Consider the following 16,383-nt stretch of genomic DNA (forward strand, 5'->3'; position numbering starts at 1 on the left):
AAGAGGGGGGGGGGGGGGGGGGGGGGGGTTATTAGGCTAGAAGCACTAGTTAGGGAGGAATGTAGTGAATTTGGTGAATCTGAAAATGAAGAAAAAGATGTTATTGACAATGATGGGGACCTAGATGAACATAGGGACTTAGATGGGGAGGGAACTGGACCTTCTTACCATGTCTTTAACCTTGAAGAAACTTATGACCCAACCTTTGAATTGGGGATGATGTTCAGCAATAAAGTTGAATTTAAGAAGGTATTGCAGTCTTGTGCAATAAAGACCAAGAGAACAGTAAAATTCATCAAAAATGACAAAGTGAGGGTATATGCAAAATGTGGAAATCCTGCCTGTGAATGGACAATGCATGCAATTAAAGTAAAGGGTGAAGAAACTTTCCAGATAAACCTCTTGAGGGACCATCGTTCATGTCCTCAAATTTTTGAAGTAAAACATGTGAAGACAAATTGGATAAAAGATAAGTACTTATAAAAGTTTAAGTCTGATTTAAAGAGATGTGTGATGAGATTTAAAGTGGACATAATAAATGAGTTGACGGTGAATGTGTCTAGGCATCAGGCTTATAGAGCCAAAAAAGCAGCATTAAGGGAACTTGAAGGCAGTCCTCAATGGCAGTATAGAAAACTTTGGGACTATTCGGAGGAGATAAGAAAGACTAATCCTATGTCTACTGTGATTGTGGGAACTGAATAGATAGATGGGGAGGAAAGATTCAGTAGATTTTGTGTGTTTTGGGGCATTGAAGACTGGGTTTAAAGCTGGATGTAGGCCTATAATTGGGGTTGATGGGTGTCACTTGAAGGGGCCTAATGGGGGTATTCTTCTCAGTGCAATAGGTGCAGATTCAAACAATTGTTTATTAACCGATCAGGGTTTTGGAGGTGAGGGAGGCAAATTTGTATGTGTGATTTTCTTGATTAATAACAAGGTTGATTATATAGGAGAAATTATAGGAACCAAAACCTAACAGAAATTGATTAGTGGTTTCCGAGTGTATTAGGACTTTATGTACGTTGAATTCTTCACCCTTTACCCTTTACTTTAAGGAAACACAAACTTAATATAAAATTTTTGGTTTTTTCTTAATTATAATATGAGTTGGGTAAGCTTTGGGTGTTCACTAATATAGTAATGGGATAATTACATATATATTCCCTAATTTATGGTCTAATTTACATACGAATGATATATTAATTAATGTATATGTAAATTTTTAAAAAAATAAGAATAATTTGTATAAATATAAATTTATCTGTTAACCTAAAATTATTGAATTTGTAAATTTTTTTATAGACCAATCGGTTAATAAATTTACTTGACATCTAAATTCAATTCATGCAACGATGTGATATTATTGTATAACTTGAGTAAGGTGTATAAAATTAGTAAAAAGTGGAATTCCGTTAACTCCCATTATAAATTAAAAATAAAAGAGAGAGGGTGAGATAAGCTAATGAAAATAAAGTATTCTATTGAGTTCCAACGAACAACGAACAACCTTCAAATGAAGAGACCCCCCTATTTATAATAAAAGTCTCCTACGAATCTAGACTTAGGGGGGATAAGTATATAATTAATTCTAAAAAGGTAAATAAATCACAAATAACATGTTTTAAGGAATCCTTTTCAAATCTAAGTACATCATTCCTTTTTCTCTTACAGAAATCACTCCTTATCTAATTTTCACCAATTATTGAATATGCTGTAGTGAATAAAGAATGCAGAGAGACTTGGGAGTGGTTTCTAATTGTGTTGAAGCATGATCTTAATATAACTAGGGAATATGAATATATATTCATGTCTGATAAACCAAAAGGCTTGATGCAAGCATTTGAAGAAGTTTTCCCAGGGTGTGATCACAGATTTTGTTTGAGGCACTTACATAATAACTTTAAACAAACTGGGTTTAGGGGTTTAGCATTCAAGAATGCATTGTGGAATGCTGCCAAAGCATGTACTGTGAGTGAGTGGAAAATGAGGATGCAAGAAATGAAAAATCTGTCACAGTAAGCTTATGACTGGTTTAATGATAAACCTGCAGTTCAGTGGACTAGGTCTCACTTCAGTGAGTCATCTTCATGTGATATGTTGTTGAATAATGTGTGAGACATTCAATGCATGCATTTTAGATGCAAGAGAAAACCAATTCTTACCATACTTGAATGGATTAGAGAATACCCTATGAGAAGAATGCAAGAAAATAGAGATAGGGGTGCAACAAAGTGGAAAAACAGATTTTGTCCTAAAATACAACAAATCTTACAGAAACATGCAAATAAGGTATCTGATTGTATGCCCATCAAAGCTGATGATCTCCATTACCAAGTATCTTATTTTGATGGTAGTCAACATTGTGTGGATCTTGGGTCAAGGAGTTGTAGTTGTAGGAAGTGACAACTGTCAGGCATACCCTGTAAGCATGTTTGTTGTGCCATTTATCACAAAAAAAGGACCCTTCAGATTATGTGGCAGATTATTACACAGTTGAGACTTATAGGAGTGTATAACCCTGCAATACAACCAATGAGTCATGTGGTCTTGTGGTCTGAGTCTTGCATAATTTCTCCTCTACCTCCCAACTTTGGAAGGGGAGCAGGGAAGCCTGCAAAGGCAAGAAGAAGAGAGAGTGATAAACCTACATTGAAGAACAAAAAGTAAAGCAAGAAGAAGCAAGTACAGAAGCTCAGAAGGCATCAGACCACAGTTTGCTGCAGAACATGTGGGGAACATGGGCATAATACAGCCAAGTGTCCAGAAAGAGTACCACTTCGAACACAAGAGGTTTAAAAAAACTTGTAGTTTTTTTCTGTTTTGCAAATGTAATATTTATCTTCTAATTCAGTTTTAACCTTCACTTTTGTAGATGCCTGAAGCAAGATTCAACACAGAAGGCCCAAGTACTAATATAGAAGGCACAAGTGCTAATACTAGAGTAAGAAAGAATGAATACAATGCATGCATTTTGGATTGCTTTTCTATTTTAATGACTCTTGCATTTTGGATTGCTTTTCTATTTTAATAGGCTGGCAAGAGAAAGAAAAAAACTCATGAAGGAGCAGTTAATACAGAAGGCACAAATGTTAGAGTAAGAAACAATGTTTGAAAATGTACTTATAACAACATTAAATTTCTATTTTAATGCCTTTTGAATTGATGTAATAGGCTGGCAAGAGAAAGAAGAAAGCAGGACAAGAAACTCAAGTTGGCAAACAGATGACAAACTCAACTGTAAGTTTAAGCATCTGCAATTTTTTTGAAGTTCTTCCAAACTAGTTCAATTCATCTATTAATTTTTGAATTTTGCTTTTCACAGGAAACACAAGGTGTTACCATTCTTCCACTTTTGCCCCATGAAGAAGATCCCATGGATGAATCCTGTGTTGAACCCTGTATCACACAACAGGAGTCTCAAGTTGCAGCAACTCCAGTATACAAGAAAGGTCCATCAATGTATCAACAACTGAATCAAACCAGCACTTAACTTTACAACCTAGAGTCCAAATTCGAGCACCTCCACCTATGATGGGCAACCAAGGGTTACCAGTTTTTTTCCAACACATCAAGAGCACCACAAGGAAACCGTGCTGCAATAATAAGAGAAGGAGGACAAAAGTTTTTAGGTTCAAGCCAGATTAGTTCATCAGATGCTTCGTTCATTAGGTTGACAATCGTATTTTGTTGTTTTTGCTCTTTTTGATGTAAAGCTGGATGCAAACTTTTCACAGCTTATTTTGTTTCTTTAACTCTGAATTTTGCACATATGTTTGCATAAACAAGAACCTTATGTCATTGTGAAGTGAATGAAAAGTTGCTCTTTTACAGATGTTCAATTCCAGTGTTCAAGATGTTTAATTCCATTTTTTTTTCATTTTTTCGATGTTTACTTCCAGTTTTTTAGTTTTTCCAAATTCTACATTCCAGGCTTTTTTCAGTTTTTGCAGATGCTCAATTCCAGGCTATTTATTTCAGTTTGTGCAGATGCTCAATTCCAACATGTTTACATCAGTTTTGCAGATGCTCATATTTAGTTCCGTAAACCAAAAATCTAATGCTCCCATGAACAACAAATAAAGATAAAATCAATTACACTTGTATATTACCAAATATCATATCGAATCAAAACCAATTACACTTGTACATTCGATAATTGTAAAGGAATATTTTTCTTCTACTACAACAGCAACAACAACATAAAATTTATCTAACTACCTACCTACCTATTTCAACAACCAACACAAAATCATCCAAAGCAATGTTAAGCCAACTAAATTCTTTTTATTTTTGTTGTTTCTCTTTCTCAGCACTTCAACCTCTGCTTCCAGGTCATTTATTCTCCTCAGCAAACCTGGAATAATGGCTCAGCCCTTTGGTACATTGGGGGATCCTCCCATGCCAAAAACCTACACCCTCCTCAAAAATCACAAAATCAGCCTTTCAACACAACAAAAAAGAATATTTTTAGAGAAATTCCAACCCAAGGTGGGTTTTCTTACCTTGTACTGCCGATAGGAGTGAAACCTTCTCCCTGGGTTCTCGTTCGTCCATGTCGTACGCATCACCGTGGGCCTTCCACAATGACACTCGTTCGAACTTGTAATAGCAGACATTGAAGGAATTTTAGCAATAGAGGTGGCGAGCAGAGGGAAACCGATTTAGGGTTCTTCATTTGGCAAATGGGGCTTCTGCATTCTCTTATAAAAAGCGCACGATGTGCTGTTGCTGCTGAGTATTTCCCTCTTTTTCCACATAAGTGTGTGATGTGAATTTATATGCGACGTCAATTTTTTTTTTAAAAAAAAATGGCCAAGTCAGCTTAAAATAACCAATTATGTCTCAGCCCTAATTTAAAGGTCCACATGGGCTCCACGTGGAAACTTCCGGCGGACTAGGTAATTTTTCGGAGAAAAAAGTCTCAAAATTGAGCAAATAAAATACATAGAGGACCAGATCCAGACCCTATCAAGTGAAAGGACTAAAACGGGATTTGACTATTATTAGAGGACCAAAATTGCATTTAATTCTTTTTTATTGTATCACACATGTTTGCAAAAATATTTTCAACAATAATTTATTTTGCAGTGGAGCTCTGGTCAACAATTTCGTTACAAAAGTTGTCATCTCATGTTTGCAAAATTTTTCATTGTCAATTTTGTTGCCAATTCCATTACAAAAGTTTTCTAGCCTGTTCTACAACATCTTGAATTTGTGCAGTTATGTCGTTATGTTTTTAGATTGTTCGTCGCGAATTATGTTGCAAATAATTGATGTATATTTTATACTTTGATAATTGTAGTCAGATTATTCCATTGGATGTCAAATTCTTGCGGGAAACTATTATGTCATTGTAATTATATATGATAGTCGATTTTCAAATCAGATGTTTAGATAAAATAAATTGATCATATGGTATATATATAAATATATAATCACATAAATTTACGTGATGCTTACCATCCACTCAATCTAATCCTTTCTACACATGGTGTGGTCTCGATTTACTATAGAGAGGTTCTACACTTGACCCCTCTAAGTGAACGGATTCGAAAAAGGATTTGTAGTCAATGCGAGCGGCAGATCAGAAAACGAAGAAAGGTATACTTTCGTGGTTACGTTTTCTCTTCGTTTCTCTTTATCCTTTGCCACTTATAAATGCATGTTTATTTTATATAACTTTTGTGTATTTGCACCAGACTCCCGGGAATGATCAAAGGGTACAACCATTTGATTTGATTTTTATTGCATTTGGTTTTAATTTATCGTATTTCACGCTTCCGCAGCGTTTCCTGGCTGACTCGTTCCCTTTTAAGATCCCGTTGGCGAATCCCACGTTGTGGTTGGACATACCCAAACCTGGGTTATTTGAAGGTAGCACTTCCAAGTGTGATTTTGATTGATCTACTCAAAGATAGAAAATTTGTCCCGTCCACTAAAGTTTGATACCAGGCTCAAACCTGGGTTATTTGAAGGTAGCACTTCCAAGTGTTCTAAATTTGCCATTTCTTTCTTTTCTTCTTTTAAAGGACTAGCCATGGTATATTTCTGTTGTCTGGTATGAAGTTTTCCTTTTCTATTTCAAGAGCTGAGGGTGAGGAAAAGTATCGAAAACTATCAAGAGATGACTCTAATACCATATAAAGAGGCACAATTTTACAAGAAATCCATGAAATTCAAGAAAGTTTATGTATTATAGCAAGAAATAGGCGTAGAAGAAAACAGAGAGTTGTTACTTATAAGTTTTGGCCGTCTGGTTCCTCATCTTGGTGATACCATTGAGTTGTGGCATGGTAGGAGGTGTTCATTGAGAGAGAATCTCATTTTTCTTTAAATACTTTACAAAATCGCCACCTAAATACTCTCTAGATCGAAGAATTGATTTTGTGGCCAGTTTGGACTTGTTTTTTTGAACTTTTTGAACTTTTCAGACATTTCACACTTATGCATATAACTAAAATAAGAATAATCTTCGGTAAATGTACTTCTGACCTGAATATTTTGTGACCCATAAATATTTGAATGGATCAAATCCAACAGATCATAAGAACTCAAATATATATTTCTTAATTTATTAGGTTTTTTGGTGCGAAAATAAGGATGTGAAAAATAAAAATTATTTGCAATATACACAATGGCATATGGTTTGATAGTATTTGAAAGGGTTAATAGCAAACCCTCCCCCAACATATGAGGAGTGTTGCACTTTACCCCAACCATTTTTTTACACTCGGCCATCCAACATTTTCTTTTTGTTACGTTTTCCCTTGTTTACTTTCACGAGAATCAAATGACAATATTTTGATTGTGTGAACACAACCAGAAATTCATTTTTATTTTATTTATTTATTTAATTTAAGTCCATCCTAAAGCGTGTGTGTTCTTGCAATCGGAATTATCCCCTTTGATTCACCTGAAAGTGTTAAAAAAGTAAGCACAACAAAAAGAAAAGATTGGACGATCGAAAAAAAAAAGCCAATTGGGGCAAAGTGCAAAATTCCTTTTACTTTGCAACATGTGTGATATAACCATATTTTAAGATGGAGGAATTTGCTATATTATTTATACATTTGAAAAGATGAGGTAGGATTTATTTTTTCAATATTTTGAAGAAATACTTAAACATTAGACTAGAAAAACATCTACAATTATTGTAATAAAATTATATCAGCGTGGCTTTAGAAGATATGACTGAGAAGAAAAATGAAAAACACTCGATATGCTATGTGTAGCACGTGGCTATTATCCAAAAGGCCAAAAAATTGACAGCCATTTGCTCATTTTTTGTCAAATTCATAATGAAATATGAGGAAATAGCTGAAACTGAAAAAAATTTAATTTACGAGACTATTCATGAGAATCCCATAAGTAGTTGGCTGAAAAGTGTATATGTTTTAAGATATAGGATGAAATTTGCAATTCTTGACTAGATTGTGTGTTGTGAGAATATCGCGCCCCAAAAAGTAGGATTCTTACTTTAGGTGCGATTCTCGGGACGCGACCTAACCAAAATTATAATAATAATATACTCACCATAATTGAAATCAATAACTTGAACAACTATGAATCCTAACCATTCAACCTCATTTCTATTAGCATTGATCTCTTTCTTAGGTAAATCAATTCTCGACTTAATCAATTTATCACCTATATCTGAAGGAAGAAACTTAAATTATGTAAGCAAAAGCTTAGTGAGGCTATGAGTGGGTGCACAAGGAAGAAAATATTAATAATGAAAAACTCGATCAAAATACTTAAAACATGACTATTGACTGGCAACAATAGCAATTATACTTGTGAAAATCATATCAGGCAGGAATGATCGCCACCTTGTTACTCCCGAAAGACAGTTTACTACTTTATCCTCCATGAGGAAGCGATCCCATGGCCGTATTGAATTGATCATTCCTAGGTACATGGCGGCGCTAATCACACACAGACAACCACTAGCCTGCTCGTGAAAGGACGCCCAAGTGGGAATTGAATGACAAAACCTCAATTAGTAGCACAATGCTATCCTACCGCGTCCCGCGAACCGTCCAACCCTGGGCCCATTGACCACTTAGCAAGAACTGCATGATCACATCCATGAATCCAATCGAACAACTCACATAGATGATAGACCATTTAAAGACCACATATAATTAAATATAACGACAAACAAAATAATATCAAAATAAATGAGACCTCTTAGATACTCATATGGATTCTAGAGGTAACTCCCAACGAAAGTTTATAATAAATACCAAAATTACACATGATTAACATAATAATCACGTTATAGCACTTAACTCCATAGAGTTCCAAAGGCCCGTTCAAATCCAGTAAATAACCATATTTTGTATTTATTTTCATTTATCAATGAACAATTTTCAAAATTATTTTAGTCAAGTTCGTTGAAGGAAAGACTACTTTTGATATGTATATATAGTCATGCACGAGATACATATATTCCTTTAATTTTATAAATACTAATATAACTTTAAATAATACTCACACTAAGTTCCAAGACAAGACCTACCTCGTGGCATTTTCCGATCATTCCAATATCCTCAAAGGTATGAGGATGATAGCCATTTTCACTTGAATGTAGTAATATACACGTTGTATATATATATATATATATATATATATATATATATATATATATATATAATAATAATAGTATTGGGTTTGGTGGAATTTTATAGACATGCAAGGTGTTAGGCTTAATTACACGTGCTACCATCTCAACAATCTAATTCTTTTTTTAATTTTTTACTTTACCTTTTTTAAGGTTTAGATATATTTATAGAATTTATAATTTAGTCAAATTAATTTCTCAACTTATATAAATATTGGATCCCAAAATTTTTTGAAAGTTTTAATTTAGTTATTTGAAATTCTCAACAGAACCCGGACCAAAATCTAAATAGCTTCCCAACAGCCGTAACAATGAGGGTTAAAACCTACTTTAATTCACGCTGTGGCATGGAGAAAGAAGCATCAGAGCACTTAAAAAGATTTTTTCTATCAAAAGCACATACGTTAGATAGAGATTTGGAATTTTTTAATCCAAACAAATTAAGTAATTAAGTTTTATGTAGTTTCTTTTTTATTTCAAATTAATAAACCTTAGTCATATGTGAAGAAGAATAAATTTCATGAGTGATAATAAATTAATATATTAAAAATGATACATAATATTTAATATAATAATTCATAGTCTACTTTTTTATTTTAATTCGTTTCTTCTACTAATCAAAAAGGTTTTAGCAGAAAGTCGTGCAGTGCATTCCGTTGCTCTGGTGTGGGCAAAGTAAATAAAAGAGGAGGGGAAACTGCAAGTTTAGTCCTGTAATTTAAGAGTGATATTTTTTATTTTGTATGAATTGATTTTGTAATTTAATTTTGCAATTCTAAAATTTTGGTCCTATCATTTTAGAGATTACGGGTTCGAACCCGCTGTATGTGTGGGACGATGTTGTCTAATACATAGTAGGAGTATTGTCTATTGCAATAGTAGGTGTTGTTGAGCAGGATATAATTGTGATTTTAATCGATTTATTTCAATTAATAATAGTTCATCTCTCTCTTACTTAAAAAAAACTTTAAAATTTTGGCAATTTTATTATTTTTTTTCATCCAAGTTAGCTGAAAAATTGCATGTTACTTGTACATGACCTAATAAAATTTGGGATTCCAGCAAAAAAGTACTAAAATTACCAAAATTTTAAAGTTATAAGACTAAATTGTAAAGATAAATTTTTGTAGGATCAAATGTCACCCTCTTAGTTATCGGATTAAAATTACACTTTTTTCCGCTTATTAGTATATATTAAAAATTTTAGAATAAAATCTATATAACATTGTTCTCTGACTTGAATTTGACAGAATCTTATTCGATCTATTGAAAATGTTTGGACAGAATGAGGTGTTTAACAGGAAAATTAATCAAAATCCTCAATTTTTGGGATTATGTTTCCTTTCTTGAATTCAATCAAACGAAAAGATATGTCTGAAAATTAAATTCTCAAAAAAAATATCATTTCCTGTCAAAGAAACAGGAAAGAAGTAGTCATAATACGATGTTATTGGATATTATTGTTCGTCCTCATACAACCAATCATCGATAATATAAAAGGCAAAATTGCAAAATTGATCCCGTAAGTATAGGGGGTGGCAAAATTGGGACCATAGCTACAGGACTGGCAATTTTAGTCCTGTAAGTATTGATTTTTTAGCAATTTTGGTCCTTCCGACCAAAATTGCCCAAAAACGTAGCGGAGAGATTTGGGGATTAGGGTTTCGACGTACACGTGCGCAACTTAAACACCTGGGAGCTTGTGTGGCTAATGACATGGCTAATAATGTGGCTTAGGCGGGAAAGAGACTGGCTATGGAAGTGTCGGCTTTCACGTTTTCATCTGGGCTTGGGCAAGAAATGGAGGGCCCGGCTGAGTCTCCGATGTCGGATTTCATTCACATGAAGTCTATGTCTTCCAGCTCAAGCGAACTGCACCGGGAGCTATGTGCACTGCGGATCCTCACGAAATCTCCTTGGGCGACGAATTTGAGTTCCGCCATTCTAAATGGGGCAAAAGGGGGAGGTGGGGGCAGTGGGATCAGCGGCGATGGTGGGGCAATGGTCACGTTCTCGTTGTACTGTGGGCTCGATTTTGTGGGTTTTGGTGGCTTGCCGGTGTTGAGATGGCGGAGACGGGGAGGAGTTGTTGGGAAAGGAGGTGGTGCAGGGGGTGGGTGGTGGTAACGTTTTTGAAGCGCTGGCTTTTGCTTCTATTTTTGAATAAAGAATTGAGTATTGATGAAGGCGGCGGTGGAGGTGGCGGGGGCGGCGGAGCTGTGGAGGACTGTTGGAATCGCTTGCTTTTGCTGCTTGTTTTTTAATAGATTATTGAAGGTGGAGAAGAATTCTGAGTGGCACGGTTGTAAATATCTCTATTTTACACTCTCTTCTTTCTCTTCCTTTAACCTTTGTACAACGAAGCTATCCCTGTCGCGATTTCTTTTGTTGTACCACTCTTCTTCTAGTGAATCGTTGAACATATTTCCACTAAAAACTGAAACTTTGCTGCTGGTATCGGTGCTGGAGGCGATGGCGGTGGCTTCGACGGCGGGGGTGGAGGAGGAGGTGCCGGAGGAGGCACTGATCGTTGGTTTTCTCTAATTTCAGCTTCATCCACATCATTAGCCATGTAAACTCCTATGCGTTTAAATTGTGCACGTGGACGTCGGAACCCTAAGCCCCAAATATCTCCGCCGCGTTTTTTGGCAATTTTGGTCGGAAGGACCAAAATTGCCAAAAAATCAATGCTTACAGGACTAAAATTGCTAGTCTTGTAGTTACTGTCCCAATTTTGCCATCCCCCTATACTTACGGGACCAATTTTGCAATTTTGCCAAATATAAAATTCTGATAATTTTAGTCCTTTTTTACTGAAATTCTCAATTTAATTGTGTTATGTTCAAGTTACATGCAATTTTTCGACCAATTTAACTGAAAAAGGATTAAAATTGCTAAAATTTGAAGTGATAGGACTAACTTGTGGAAAATCAGTTCATATAGACTCAAAATTGCCAATTCCTATATTACAGGACTAAAATTGCATTGTTTCCTTAAGAGGATATTTAATAATTGGGTTAAATGCAATTTAACCCCTTGTGATATGTGAAATGAGCAAATACCCCCCTATGAAAAAAAATTAGCAAATTATCTCTCCGTGTTCCAAAAAATGAAGCAAATTACACTCTATCTATGGTTTAGATAGGGGGTAATTTGCTTCTTTTTTCAAAATATAGGGGGTAATTTGCTATTTTATTTTTTGCAGGAATTATTTTTGCTCATTTCTCAAATTACAAGGGGCAAATTGCATTTTCCCCTTTAATAATTACACCTTTACACATTGTTGTAAATTCTAGAGAAAAATAATATGTTCCATAGGATATCCTAGGAAAGTTGCAAAGATATATCCCACATGAAATATTTGTGGGAGATCTCTTACTACCTAAGAAGACATCAATCTAAAGATATTTAACCCAGAAAAATATGTAGTATTAATGATATTTTAGAACTCTATATAAACTGTCTTCTATAGCCATATGATGAGATTGATCTCTACCACACATTTGAAGATCTGACTGCTATAAGAAGGTAATCGTATTCATTTGTCCCCTTGGTAACAACAAATATTGCCAATTATTCCAAAGAGTTTATCCTATTTTCCATTACTAGTATTTGCCCAAATTATTATATATGTTTTCAGCAATTACTAACATCTCCAAATTAATAAACATAAAAAACTACTCTACTAAATACGAGTAGTTATGTAAAGAACATGACTTCGATAATTATAACAATTCTTACTATATGAACACATGAACCACAGTATAATATTAGGCTTTTTCCTTTTCAAATACACAAATTTTGAGATAAACATAACTATGTCAGATACACTTACTTCTTCTTAGTATTATTATTAACTTTTTTTTTTACGTATTAGTACTTCCAGCAAGCCTTTGCCCCAGTCCCTTGGATTGTTCTTGGGTTGAATAAAAAGAAAATAATTTATAAATAAAATCATTTTAGTGATAAAATCAATAGATAAAATACTAATAGAAATGAATCATATTATTTGATTTTTAATAAAAAGGTTTACTATGTTCATTGGTTTATTCGAGATAAATGGGCCTTAGAAATATTTACTCTGTTCTAAAGAGTGACCTATTTTATTACAACATTTTAACTGTCTAAATTAACTCTATCATTGGTTTTTCTTTCTTTTTCTTTTTAATTTTATTTTGTAAATTGAATAGTCTATAACTTACTACTTATGGAAATAATATGTATTAATTTTCAGCTTTTTTGACAAAAATGTACTTTATTATTTAGTGATAAAAGCAATAGGTACATCCTTTCAATTTTCTCTTAATTGTAGTTAAGTTGAAAACAAGAAGATCTACAATTAAAACTAAGTGATTTGATTTTTGTCCAAAATAAGTTTTTGTAGGGTCTCTACTATTAAGTTTATAGAAGATCAGTATTGATTTTTAATGAGTTTTAGAGAAAGCATCCCAAGGGTCTTGGTTACTAATGTTTGTCTATGTATAAAATGTGATTGAGATTGTGATTCGATTAGATTTGTGTAAATTATGTGCATGTTATCCCATCTGATAGAAAAACTATGGGTTTAATATGCATTACGTGTAACTTTGTTCAACAAAGGAAGTGATTAGTGGGCTCGAAGTAATATATATTTGTGTGTTCTATTTTGAAATGAAAAAGAGATCATATTGTGGCTTTAAGTAACAAATGATGTGCTCAAATTTGCAACGAAGGCTTGACTTTATGTAACATCTAAACGAAGAGATTTAGGGTTCTAAATAACCTATGTTCAAATGTGCAATGAGGGAAAGAAATTTAGTGGGCTCTAAGCAGCATGTGTTCAAAGGTGCATTGAAGGGATTTTGTGGGTATATATATTGATGTTCAAATGTGTAATGGAGGAAGAAAGTTATTAACCTACAAATAACATCTACAATATCTGTTGATGTGTTCAAATATCTACAAGTCTTTGTAGGTTCTCTACTGTTAAGGTTTATAGAAGATCAATATTGATTTTTAATGAGTTTTAGAGAAAGTATCCCAAGGCTCATGGTGATTAATGTTGTCCATGTATAATCATAATTGTAAATTATATGTCTATTGTCTATATGGTCTACGACCAGTAGATACAATCACCATCTTTTTTGCACATATACTAGAGATACCTCGACTGGTTGAGACATATGCAGTTGTCTCTCCTTCAGAATAAACAGAGTAAAATGCTCAATAGTTATTGTTATGAGGAGGAATCCACCCGAATCACTGTTCTAAATATTGCTCAATCTCTAGTACTTATAGAAATAAATCATATCATTCAATTATATTTAATAAAAAAGTTTACTATATTGTTCACTAGTTTATTGGAGAAAAGTAGGCCCTAGAAATATTCACTCTGTCCTAAAAGAATGACTTGTTTTACCACAACTTTTTAACTGTTTAAACTAACTCCATAAGTTCATTCCTTTTTCTTTATTTAATTTTAGGAAAAAGTATTATTTTAGTCCGCTAAGTATGTCTAATTTTAATTTTAGTCTGATAACTACGTTCATTTTTGTTTAGGTTCAGTAACTTACGAAATTGCTTACTTTTAATCCTCTGACAGCTTTTCGGACAATTTTACCCCTATGAGTGCATATGGACTAAAACTGTCTTTCAAAAATTATATAGGGGTAAAATTGTCCAAAAATCTGCCAAAGGACTAAAAGTAAGCAATTTCGTAAGTTATTGGACATAAACCAAAATGGACATAATTTTTGAATTAAAATTAAAATTAAGCATATTTAGACTAAAATAATAATTTTCCCTTAATTTTATTTTTAAATAATTTTGATAGTACTCAACCTCTAGAAGCTTCCGTCACCAATTTCATTGTAGAAGTTGTCAACTTGATTTATGAAAAATTTACTTATCGTCAATTCTATCGCCAATTCCACCGCAAAAGTTTCTAAGCATGTTTTGCTATGACTTTTTGTGGATATTTCATTATGACTTTTAGATTAGTCCCAATTAATGTTGCAAATACTTGATGTATATTTTATACTTCGATAATTGTAGACGCATTATTCCAATGAATGTCAAATTTGAGCCCAAAACTATTATATCATTGTGATTATGTCTAATGGTCGAATTTAAGGTTAGATGTTTTGATCGAACAAATTGATCATCACACAAGAAAATTGCAAACAACCCTCCTTTGATATTACAAATCAGCAAATTACTCCCTTATGAAAAAAAAATTAGCAATTTACCTCTATATATATATATTAAAAGATGCAGCAATTTACCCTGAGATGTTTTCCATAATGAAACAGTTTATCTATGTAGACAGGGAAGTAAATTGCTTCATTTTGAAAAATCACATAAGATAAATTTTTGTTATTTTTTCATAAGAAAATATTTACTCATTTTCAATATCATAAAAAGACAAATTGTATTAAACCCTAATCACATCAATACGCGTGATACCAAATTCCAAAATTGCAATAAAATGTTATTTTTTCTTCCCATCTCAAGATTTGACTCAAATAGCATGTTTAGGTACCTTTTCGCTGCTATTTTCTCAGTTGTGTACCTCCAAGAATAAAATCAGCTTAAAATCCATCAATTAAGAGTATTATAGGAAGAAAAGTGAATATATATAACGAATAATATGACTACTTTACGCTCTATATATCATTCTTCCCTTAACCAAGTTAATTCCTATTAAGCTTAAATTTATTTTAAGTCCTGTAATTTTGATATATTTATTATTTATCTCTTTAGGATTGTAAAAGAGTTTTGTAATTTTTGATATTTTTTTTTGTCCTTCTGGTGCCGAATTTGAAAAAATTATCGAAATACATTAATCATGTGTGCCTCACGTGATTCATTTAATTTGGGGCTCTTGTTTTGATTGGTTCACTTTTACCAGTATAAACGAAATTTTTATTTTAAAAAACAGAAAAAATTGATATGGCATATAATCTATTCCAACAATGTTTGCAAAATCTAGCACCGAAAGCGCCAGAATTAAAATATATCAAAAAATTTAGGACTCTTTTACAAATTCTAAAAAGATAAAGGACAAAAGTAGCAAAATTGCACGGGGCACATGATCTATTCCTACAATTTTTGCAAAATTCTACATCAGAAGGAACAAAATTTTGAAATGTCAAAAAATTACAGGACTATTTTGCAACCCTAAGAAGATAAAGGACAAGAAATATACCAAAGTGCCAAAATTATAGGACCAACAATATATTTAAGCGTTCCTATTATTAGTCCGTTTCTTTGTTACTTGTTAATATTCAGCCTAATACACTTTTGTCCCATTAGTTACAGGACTCTCATTAGTGATTCCATGATTTCAAATAAAATCACTTTTAGCCTATTCATCAAATTTTGTTATTACTTGAACTCAAGAGCATGCGGGTATTAACTCTCGATTTTTTGGATAACAGTCATGCACGTGCATTTTTCGTCAAAAATACTAACAAAATTTGATGAGAATTTCGTAACTAATGGAACGAAAAATGCATTAATAGAATATGAGATGAAAAATGGTATCTCCCCAATGTATGTACTACATATACATATTAAAATAGAACGACAAAAAAATATGATAAAAAATCCACATACCACATTCCGAGAAACTAACCCTATCCCAAAACTTGCATTCATCCAAACACAAAAATACCCATTAATGAGCTTGTAACAATTTATTGAGATATTGAGAATAATAAATGACCAATTACACTATACATTTTACTTGTCTACTCGATCTCCTAACGAATCTCAAT

Source organism: Sesamum indicum, linkage group LG3 (assembly GCF_000512975.1).
Source record: "Sesamum indicum cultivar Zhongzhi No. 13 linkage group LG3, S_indicum_v1.0, whole genome shotgun sequence".
Taxonomy (NCBI): domain Eukaryota; kingdom Viridiplantae; phylum Streptophyta; class Magnoliopsida; order Lamiales; family Pedaliaceae; genus Sesamum; species Sesamum indicum.